The sequence below is a fragment of the Ictidomys tridecemlineatus genome, assembly GCF_052094955.1.
Source record: "Ictidomys tridecemlineatus isolate mIctTri1 chromosome 12 unlocalized genomic scaffold, mIctTri1.hap1 SUPER_12_unloc_6, whole genome shotgun sequence".
Lineage (NCBI taxonomy): Eukaryota > Metazoa > Chordata > Mammalia > Rodentia > Sciuridae > Ictidomys > Ictidomys tridecemlineatus.
Genome location: NW_027520964.1, coordinates 911986 through 921099, shown reverse-complemented (window position 1 = coordinate 921099; position 9114 = coordinate 911986). Strand labels below are relative to the sequence as shown.

Genomic DNA, 9114 nt, shown 5'->3' with positions numbered 1-9114 from the left:
AAGTACAATCTCGGAAGTTGTGCATACTGCTATTGTAAAGGTCTTAAATATAAAGGTCAGTTCAGGAGGGACAATTTCATTGGGCATTAAAAAAATCTCCCAATGTATGTTTATATAATTTTATCTACATATAAGTCTTTCCTTGGTTTTACTGGCTAATTTCTTGTAGGTCACAGGTGTGGGGTAGGGTGAATGATGATACCCAAACAATTTTTCTTATCCTCTATGCTTTTTATTAATGTAGAACATTAGATTGAATCATCATCATGGTCACCATTAGAATCCATTATTAACAATCATAACTCATGAATGACACTTTGTGACACAATATGTACTTGCTCCTTAGAATTTATATAATGCAGCATAGGAATTAGATCAACTTAATAGTGAACCCTCTGCTCTGCAATAATAATAACCATAATCATCATAATCATCTAGGGCATATTTCATAGAAAAACAATTCGAGTGTGAGTCTTCGTAGATTGCTTCAATACACATAAATGCCTGACTTTATAAACCTTGTTTAATGTAGTTTAAAAGTGGCATGTTTTCTGTAAAAATTAGATTGAATTTTGGATAATCCATTCTATCAAAACTCAGTGAATTTCTTTGAAAAGATGAATTTTTACATACCTGAATCCAATCAGGATTTTTCAAATTGAGTAACGAATAGAGACACACATTAGATAAAAATACCTAACACTTATTAAATGCCTATAAAACTTTTACATGCATTAACTTATTTTGTTTACACAACAACCTATAAGATAACCTATTATCCCCATTTTGCAGAAAAAAGAATTGAAATTAATGCACAATATATTAATGCAAGTAGGGAAACATCAATGAATCCCTTTAATTTGCATAATGTACATTAATTTGTACATTTAATGTGTATTAACAGTTATTATTTAAGAAACAAAAAAGAAATTGACTCAGAAAATTTATCATGTAATAACTCTTATTTGTAGTGATACTTTGTTACCTGATGATAATACCATATATTAGTAAACTGTCTTATTATCTTAAATGCCCAGACATTCTTGTCTTTGGTTCTAATAATTCATTGCACATGATTAATAGGCCAACACAGCTTTCATTAAAATTTCAAATCTCAGGGACTTAAGAAGCTTAAACTATTTAAATTTCAATAGAAAGTCAGTGCTTCAGTAAAGAACAACTAATTTTAATATCTAAATATAAACAAAATAAAATAAATAAGTCTAGAGTCTTAAAAGAATAACTTTTTTTTTTTTTGCTTTGGCAATAAATGAAATGTTTTGCTGACTAACCTTAGGGATTCATTTCCTCAAACAAAAAAAAAAAAAAAAAATGGGCATGACCAAAACGAGAAAGAATGGTGTGATCATGAAAACCCTTATGCACATCAGGGAAACAATGATTCCTATTTGATCTCAATAGCACAAGCAATGATTAAAATTTTTGAATCCAATTTTCATGTTGCCCAGTAAATTGCTTGGGAATTTGTCCCTATACTTTCTCCCTAAAAATAAATTGGGAATGTGTCCCTATACTTTCTCCCTAAAAATTATTCCTTTTTGTCCTGCTCAACAAAAGCAGAGGATTAACACTTAGCATTATCTATTGTTTACCATAAGTAATTTTCCACACACATCATCTCACTTAAGAAATTTAGGCATCCCAGGGTTTCTGGTTATGTTTTGGGTTTTCTTCCAGTACTGGAGGCATCATGCGAAATTCCTCAGGTTTTGTGATAACCTCTAAAGTTATTTCTACTCTGGCAATACAAGTAGTATTGTGGAAACTTAGACACACATAGAAAAGGTGCTATGATAGGTCATTACATAAATGCCATCAAAATGGTAATGAAAATATGTACAATATTCTGTAATATGTTTTTAAGGTGTAGGTATATCCTGATTCTGGGATAGTGTTTTTGAAAATTGTGATGGTAATTAAACTACTTACCAGCAACTCTAACAGAGAGGCGAAGATTTCTGGTTTTGGTGTGGCCCTTGCTGCTCTCCATACTAGCACCTGGGCTGCAAAGAAAGCTCTTGGTAAAACTGGCTGTTGGTCTCCATTCACCACAAAACGGACCTGTTATTCTGAAAGTTGCCTGTCGCATATCTGTGGCCTCATGAATGAGTCAAAATCCTCTGATCTCTCACAATTCATTTTCCTGTGATGGACATTTATAGAGGTCTGGGGCTGACCTGTTGGGAATATGCAACGAGCCTTTCCTCTGCAGCTGCTCTGGGACTCCTCAATGTGCAAACACAACTCAAGGGCAATGGCTTGAGTTCAACTGCAACAATGGAGAGCAGTTAATTCGCTGTTGGATTCATTAATGTCTTGGCAATCACCTGTTCCCAGCATGCAGCGAGAAGATCAGCGTCCTCTCTCTTCTAGGATGTGGGTGAGCGAAGTTCAGAGTGAGATTTCTGCTAAGAAGTTGTGGGTGGCTGAAACCTCAAGACTGCCTTCCTTTCCCACTAGGGAGAGAAGGACTCAGGGGGGGTGTACACTTATTGGGATGGATTTCGCACGGCATATTAAGTTTTTCCTTCATGTTACATACTTTGCCAGATGGACAGATATCAGAAGCCACAATATTAAAAGCATCCCCACTATCTTCAGCTGATCCACTCCTGCTAAGGGCTGATCCCTTACCAAACCCTTTATGACTTCGTGCCCCTTAATTTTATGATCCTGCTGATGCTCATGACCTGGTGAAGAAATTGTTTGCTATGGAGTTTAAAAGTAGGAGAAAAAAAAAAGAGTCATCGAACAGCTCTTTCGGGCACAGATGAAGAAAAGACAACATGCTTGAAAGTCTTGTAGTATTTTACTGCACAAAAATAATAATAAAAGTATTAGATAAAGAGGAAAGTCTCTAAAATTTAAAATTTCCCATAATACAATGGGGTTTTCCTCATGCTTAGGAGAGACACATTTAACAGTACTCCTAAAAGATCTTAGAATGATTAGCCATTAGGGAAAGGCAAATCTAAAGCACATTTGATGAAGCACTTCACATATTCCAGGGTCGTCACAATAAAAGGAATGACAATGATGTGTTGTTAAGGGAGTGAGGAAATCAGAAGCTTTATTCACCACTCTTAATAATATGGTAAGCTGGTTCCACTAGTCTGAAAATGATCTGGAACTTCTTCAGAAAGTTAAATATGGAGTTAATGATCCACCTCTTCCACTCCTACTTACAAACTCAAGATAAATAAAAAAGTTGTCCACCAATGATTTGTACATGAATGTTGATATAATTTTCATATTATATATAATGTTCATATTATATATACTAAACTTATTCATATTAGTCAAAAAGTGAAAATGACAAGGCAGGTCTGTAATCTAGCTACTCAAGAAGCTGAGGCAGGAGGATCACAAATTAAGGGACAACCTGGGCAAATTTGCAAGACACTGTCTCAAAACAAAATTTTTAAAAGTGTTGGGCTCTGGCTTTCTGGTAGAACATTGTTTAGTGTGCAGGAGGCTCCGGGTTCAATCTGCAGTACAACACCACACAGACACAAAGTAAAAATTACTATCCAGTGGAAAATGAACAAAGAAATGCGGCATTTTTATAAGATAAAAATCAGTCACAATAAGGAGGAATAAACTAAAATACTAATACAAGCTACAATATAACTGAAAATTGCAAACATCCTAAGTGAAAGGAGTCAGATCCAAAAGGCGTATATAGTATTACTTCATTAAAAATATCCACAGAAACTCGAGTGTATACATGGGTCTTTCCACATGTGAAGGAGAAACACAGAAATGGTGTTTATTTAAAACTTAGAATCAAGATCCATTAAGAAAATGCAAGTCAAGTCACATTGCACATAGCACTTCACATTCACTAGTGTTGGCTAGAACGGCAATATTGGGGGAAAGGAGATTGACTGCTTTGGGTATAAGCTTTTTTTGGAGAGAAAAGTAATAAAAATATTCTGAAATACCTGTGGATTAGAGAACCCAGGTGAGGTCACCATACTTAGCACAGTGTGCTTCCCCTGGTTGGGGCACCACAGTGGTCATGAGACACTGTGTATGGAGAGAGCGCTCTTGTAATTTGCTGCTGAAGAGTTCACATATTTCTACAACTAAGACATTTCCTAGAATGAAACCATCATCTAGTTCTAATCTCACTATACAGTCTGTCTCCCAGCCAGCTTCCTCAATTCACTCTGGACCTCGTTGCTTCTCAGGCTGTGAATGATTGGCTTCAACATAGGTGTCACCACACAGAAGAGCACAGAGACCAGGGTGTCCGTGTCCAGCCTTCTCTGGGCCTGTCATAGTGGAAGTTGGCTGTTCTATAGAAGACCACCACGACAGTGAGGAGGGACGCACAGGTGAAGAAGGCCTTCCTCCTGCCCTGGGCAGAGGGAATCCCCAGGATGGCCTCCATGATGAGTGCGTAGGAGCCTGCAGTGAAAAGGCAGGGGCTCAGGCCCATGGTGGCACTGACAACGTGGAGCGCTGACTCGTTGACAGAGGTGTCTGAGCAGGAGAGCTTCAGGAGCAATGGGGTGTCACAGAGAAAGTGGCTGATCTGGTGGGGCCCACACAGAGTGAGTGTGATGGCGAGCACCGTGTGTGTGACCAAATTCACCAGCCCACACAGCCAGGACCCAGTCACCAGGCTAACACAGACCTGGCTAACACAGTCATACTGGCCACACAGCCAGTAAGAAGCCTTCTGGGCCAGCACGTGTCACCAAGAAGAAGATCTGGGAAAGGCAGCCCTCATAAGAAATGGCCTTCTTCTCCCAGAAGAAGTTCATCAGCAGTACTGGGAGGGTGGTGGATTTGTAGCAGATGTCCAAGAAGCTTAAATTGCTGAGGAAAAAGTACATTGGAGTGTGGAGAGCAGGACTGACCATGGTGGTCACTATTATGAGCATGTTCCCCAGGAGAGTGGTCAGGTAAATGACCAGAAAGAGCAGGAAGAACCATCCCTGTAGGTTGGAGTGGTTGGAAAATCCCAAGAAGATGAATTCAGTGACAAATGATTGATTGCTCATTTCCAATGCTGTCATAGCTACAAAACAGAGAAAAAGAGACCAGGATGAGAATGGACTGAAAGCACCCCAAACAGGCTTGTTAATCTGCAGCAACATGGCAAATAATATCGAATGAAAAGCAGCCTGGAGACTGATAATCTGTGGGACTGGTCTCAGGGAATCAGACCCATGGAGCTGCACACATTTGCAGGGGTGATGGTGGGTGGGAGTAACCAGAGAATTGCTAGAATCCAACAGAAAGCTATTCGACCTCATCATGGTGTGAAGTCATTTCTCACTGTCTCAGTAATCTCTGTCTCCTTTTGTCCTTTTATGTAAACATAGGATTTTTGAGAAGTTCATTTTCATTGCAAATGTTAAGAAAAAAATTTACAAAGCAGAGTCATCATCTGCAGAAGCAGTAGGTGTTGCGTTCAGTGTTTTCCTATGTAGAGTTTTTCTCATTTTACATCAATCTTGATCTCTGTGTTCGGAAAGGCAGAAGTTAACTATTCCTGTACAATGCTGAAATTATCAGGTCCAGAGCAAAATAGAGGAAAGAATTTGATGAAGAGGGGTTGGACTGGCTATCTTAAGTATACAGGGAAGATCAGTGGAGTAGAAGGAGAATGAGAGGGCGTAAAGGTTTGTGAAAAAAGGGAATGTGAAAGGTCTTTACGCAGATCATGTTATGTGCACATGGAAGTCTACCACAGGGGACTGCACCTGTATGCATATGTAGAAAGCACCAGTCAGAAATTAACAGATAAATGACCTAAAGAAAGATCAGTAGAGAAAGGAGAATGGGGGCTGGAAGGGGAGAGAGATGGGGGGTGGTGACTGAATGGAGTAAATCAGATTCCATGCACGTAGGATCTTTTCCAAATCAACCCAACTTCTATGTATAACTATTATGCTCTAATAAAAAATTTAAGAAGATGACATGATCCTATCAGCAAAGAGTGAGATTTGAATACTTCTTGACCTATTTGTATACCTTAAATTTCTTTTTTTTTTTTGTCCAATGGCTCTGGCAATTTCAATGATGAAGTTGAATAGAAGTGGTGAAAGAGAGTGCACCCTGTCTGCTTCCAGTTTTTAGAGTGAATGCATTAAACCTTTCTCCACTTAGAATGATGCTGCCTTGGGTTTAGCATAGATAGCTTTTACAATGCTTTTACAAAGTTCCTTCTGTCCCTAGTGTTTCTACTGTTTTGACAGGTAGGGGTGCTATATTTTGTTAAATGCTTTTTCTGCATCTATTGAGATGATCAATAAACTTACATCTCTCTTAAATAAACTTAATCTCCCCCCTTTGGCTAAACATTCAGATCATCTCCAGTCCTATAAATATTTTAATGAACATTTTCCTACATAAACATATGTGACAATTTTGAATTATCTCTTCAGAATAAAATTTAAATCTGACATAAAAGAATTTGTTGTGCAGTTTCTATTTAAAACTAGCTCATGGGAGACATTATATTAAGTGAAATAAGCCAGACACATAAAGAGAAATAGCAGTTTTTCACTTCTTTTTGGAAGCTAAAAAGTTTATCTCAGAGAAGTAGGGAGTAGAGCGGTGGTTATTGGAGCCTGGGAGAGAATCACAAAAATTATTGTGAGTCTGATTTCTCAAAGACGCATGTGAAGGACTGCCTGAAACATGCCCTCTGAGTGTGGTCTTTAAAAAAAAAATAAGAGTGGACTTCTAACAGGGTCCTCAGAAAATCTCTCTTCTCTCCTCAGTGGGCTGCAGGAGGTCCATGGGTCTGGCTGCCTAAGAGGTAGCTGTGGTGTGCAAATGGGCAGGACCAGGACGGCTGGAGAATCTCAATAATCACTAGTAGACCGCATTATATGTGAGGGCAGGCTGGAAAGAGGCCATCCAGAAGGAAATGGCTTGAGCTCTGAAAATGACAGAATCTGTGGATTTAGGAAACGGTTGTAGGTCCAATCCACTCATAACACCTACTCCCTGGGTCAGTCCACGGTTGCCACAGTTACCACAGGCCTGACCAGAACAACCCGGAGGGGGAGATGCACTCTGACCTCCTGGCTTGGAGGTTTGGTCTGGGGCCAGCTGACACATTGCTGCCGGCCTGAGATGAGGTGGGATGCCGAGGTGGAAGGGAACAAGGGGGGAAGCATCCCTAGCTCATGGCAGCCAGAAGGTTGGGGCGGGGGAGGGGTCAGGAGGAGACAGTTCACAGGGGACAAGATGTAGTTCCCCAGGGCATGTCCCCGGCCACACTCCACCTGCCCACACTCCTCTCAGTAGAGTGGGCCTTTCAGATAATTAACCCACAAAATGGATGGATCCACAGATTAGGTCACAAGTCTCACAGTCTAATCATTTCACCTCATAACACTGCAACTGTGGCTGACCCTGAGCTTTTGGTGGGGGAATACCTTATTTCTAAGCCATAATAGTCTCTACAGTCCATGTGCTTCGGTTAGAATTCCTTCATGTCGTCTGGGAGAGTAATCGGGTGCCAAAACAAGATTAAAAGGAAATATCTGGTAAGTGAAGATGTGACATTTGGAGCTTGGGGAAAAGCTCTGAAGAGGAGCCCTGGGTGGAGCACTTTAAAATCCTGGTGACGAGGAAACAAGAGGGCACCTGGTCTGTGGGGTAGCTGAGTGGCAGTGGGATCACTCATTAAAACATAAAAAAAATGAGAAGAAGCATGTCTGGGTAGAGGAAAGGAGGAAAGAAGGATGGGCCTGGAGTCTGGGTACCTTCGGGGTCTCCCCAAGGAGATTCCAGGAGGCAGCGGGACAGGTTCCCAGGAGATAGGCCTGGGAGTCATGGCTTAGAGTGACTGTGGAAGTCACAGGTGCTCATAAAGCCAAAAAAGAGCAGGGTGAGGAGAGAGGGCCTGATGGACTGTGCAGAAAAGAAGGTATCCAGAAAGAGGCTCACAAGCTATCAGCAATCATTCTGCACCACAGTGTCAAAGCTCTGCTCTCTGTAGCAGGCCTTCTGCACCCCAGTCTAAAACCTCTGCTCTTTATAACAGTCCTTCTGCATCCCAGTCTACAACCTCTGCTCCCTGCAACAATTTTTCTCCATCCCAGTCTCCAAGTTCTGCTCTCGGGAACACTCTTTTTGCACCCCAGTCTCGAACATCTGCTCTCTGCAACAGTCCTTCTGCACCTCAGTCTGAAAACTCTCCTCTCTTCAACAATCATTCTGCACCCCAGTCTCCAACCTCTGCTCCCTGCAAGAAAACTTCTGCACCCCATTCTCCAAGTTCTGCTCTCGGGAACACTCTTTCTGCACCCCACTCTAGAACATCTGCTCTCTGCAACAGTCCTTCTGCATCTAAGTCTGAAAACTCTGCTCTCTACAACAATCATTCTGCAACCCAGTCTTTAATCTCTGCTCTCTGTAACAGTCCTTCTGCACCTCAGTCTCCAAACTCTGCTCTCCATAATATTTTTCTGCACACCAGTCTCCAAACTGTGATATGTGTAACAGGCCTTCTGCACCCCAGTCTCCAACTTCTGCTCCCTGAAAGAATCCTTCTGCACCCCAGTCTCCAAGTTCTGCTCTCTGAAAGAGTCCTTCTGCACCCCACTCTCGAACATCTGCTCTCTGCAACAGTCCTTCTGCACCTAAGTTTGAAAACTCTGCTCCCTGCAACAATCATTCTGCAACCAAGTCTCCAAACTCTGCTCTCTGTAACAGTCCTTCTGCTCCTCAGTCTCCAAACTCTGCTCTCTATAATATCCTTCTGCACACCAGTCTACAAACTGTGCTACCTATAATAGTCCTTCTTCACCCCAGTCTCCAACCTCTGCTCTCTGTAACAGGCCTTCAGCACCCCAGTCTCCAAACTCTGCTCTCTATAACAGGCCTTCTTCACCCCAGTCTCTAACCTCTTCTCTCTGAAACCATCATTCTGCACCTCAGTCTCAAACATCTGCTCTCTGCAACAGTCCATCTGCACTTCAGTCTCCAAACTCTGCTCTCTGTAACATCCTTCTGCACCCCAGTCTCCAAACTCTGCTCTCTGTAACAGTCCTTCTGCACCCCAGTATCCAACCTCTGCTCTCTGTAAAAAACCTTCTGCACCTCAGTCTCAAAACTCTGCTC

The 9114-nt window shown here is 41.3% G+C and overlaps 1 long non-coding RNA gene across 1 annotated transcript; it reads right to left on the bottom strand.

The window, feature by feature from the left end:
* Positions 1-3060: 3060 nt before the first annotated feature.
* Positions 3061-7899, bottom strand: LOC144372351 (uncharacterized). Its single transcript, XR_013432366.1, has 2 exons — positions 7755-7899; positions 3061-5050 (listed from the first exon to the last, which is right to left on the bottom strand). It is a non-coding gene; the product is annotated as an uncharacterized LOC144372351 (long non-coding RNA).
* Positions 7900-9114: the final 1215 nt, after the last annotated feature.